The sequence below is a fragment of the Augochlora pura genome, chromosome 7 (assembly GCF_028453695.1).
Source record: "Augochlora pura isolate Apur16 chromosome 7, APUR_v2.2.1, whole genome shotgun sequence".
Classification (NCBI taxonomy): Eukaryota; Metazoa; Arthropoda; class Insecta; order Hymenoptera; family Halictidae; genus Augochlora; species Augochlora pura.
The window spans coordinates 15,979,432-15,981,568 of NC_135778.1; the positions used below are offsets into that span (position 1 = coordinate 15,979,432).

The 2,137-nt window shown below is 38.1% G+C and overlaps 1 protein-coding gene across 2 annotated transcripts in view; it reads right to left on the reverse strand.

Annotated features, from left to right (window-relative positions):
* Positions 1–2,137, reverse strand: part of Sog (chordin short gastrulation) — a 130,515-nt gene that overhangs the window by 23,834 nt on the left and 104,544 nt on the right. The window lies entirely within an intron of this gene.

A 2,137-nucleotide genomic window follows, 5' to 3' on the forward strand; every position in this document is an offset into this window, starting at 1 on the left:
ACTACTACCCCGCTATTAAAATTATAATAACCATATTTGCTTTGTGAAACTATTAATAAATAATTGGTCCCAATGCCCCGTAAACCTAGCGTAGAAGAAAAATCCAGCGACGGACGACGCTTCAGCGGCGGCATAATGTCGCGACGATTGGCAATGCGCGCTGCGCGAGCCATTAATTCCGCGAAAGAAATCGAAGTTAAGAAAACGTAATCCGAAAAGGACGCGACAGACGCCAGGCGCCAGGTATCCTACATTTTATTTACAAATAAGGAAGCCGTTGCCGAGGTTTTACGTGATTTTCTACAAACGCGGTCGAGGCCTGTGACGCCGCACTCGCGTTACGTGCCGCCATGACGAAATAACGCGGCGACGAGTCCGAGAGACGACTCGCGCCGAGAAGAAAAATATATGGTTAATTGGATATTCTGCATAGAACAATTATCGCCGCGCGTTGTAAACCGCGCTGCGAATCTCTCCGGTTATCATCAACATTGCCAACCAGTCATTCGGTCGTAATATAATTTAATAAATAACCTTAAATTTTCGTTTCCGCTTTGATTTTATTCATTTGATTTATCGCGAAAGATATTTAATATTTGTAAAGTTATACAATAATAATGAAGCTTACTGTAGTACGATATAACACATTTGTCTTAATAACAGATAGAAAATTAATGGTTAGTTTGACAACCGATTCACAGGCTACTGATTTGGAGAAAAAGACGATTTATAGGCGACCGATCGGTAAAGCGTTTTAACCCCATTTTCTTTACAATTACTATGATTAGAATTGTTTAAATTCCACTAATTTCTTAGAAGAAAAATTAGAAGTATTTTCTATTTATGGTATGCTTACATCTACTCGATTGTTTAAATATTGGTGACGAGAGAAATTTGATTCCTATTTAACCCGATTGATTGCTATTTTAATAATTCCGTAGGTCCTTTCATATAATATTAACCCTTAGCACTCGAGTGGTGACTCTGCGGCGCCGTTCAAATTACTATAGTACATTCGAAAATTATTTTTAATAGAAATCGCCAAAGCTTAGATTTAAAAATCATTAAAAGTGTAACTATTACGTATGAGCCACGAGACTCAATTTCATATGCATAAAATAAATATTGTTACATAAAATGGAGACACTAGAAGCCGGAAATATTATTTTAGATTTGCAGTTGAAATGGCTTCGAGTGCAAAGAGTTAAAAATATAAATATACTTGTTACATCATAGCAACGATTGTTTTATTCGGCACAGTTGTTATTTAAAACTAAGAAAAACGTAATATACAGAGATCACACGCACTGTGCATATTTCTGGCGCGAGCTTTCGTTCGGTGACAGTACCTCGGCGGACGACACACTGCCGTAGCGAAAGGGTTAAAGGAATAAATGAACATTCACATATCTAACAGCTTATTGTTGCAAATCTCCGTCACGGGTCTGACTCGTTAAACTACGGCAAAGGGTTAAGATAAAGGGGAAACTCGCGGGATCACGTGGCATCTGGACATTTGCCGGCGCGCGCAACATCGATCCATAAAACTCGGAGTTTGCACCAACGAGTTCTGGCCGTGATACCCGCGAGCTTCTATAGATATCGTAGATTATGCCCGTTTGGCTTATGTAACGCTACGGGGTTCGGCTCCGACAGACTCTTTTCGCGAATTGTCCATTGTTTGCCGAATTTACAACCGCGAAATGTCGGCCAGCGTTTCTTTCCACGGATAACGCTACACGTTCGATCGATTTGTTTATTCGATCCGTTCGATCTTGGCGACATTTTTCTTGTCCCGTTCTGCTTTCCAACTTGTTCGCCTGTTCATTTATACCGATGCATAGTTTCTGGTTTAGTAAAACTTTTTAACCCCTTTACTTTCGCAACAACAGTATTTTTTTTCTGTAATAATTTTTTGGGGAAGTAATAGAACCGATATTTATAGAATGCATACACTTACTCCAGCGCTTAACCCTTAAATGCATGAATTAATGAATTTTATTTAAAAATTAGGGTTATAATATTTCAAATGAGTGGAAATCGGGAAAAATATTTTAAAAAATTATAAGTCATATCTTATAGGGTTTTTATTGAAAAATATTAATGATTCATTTTTGGTACACTATGCAAAATAGAC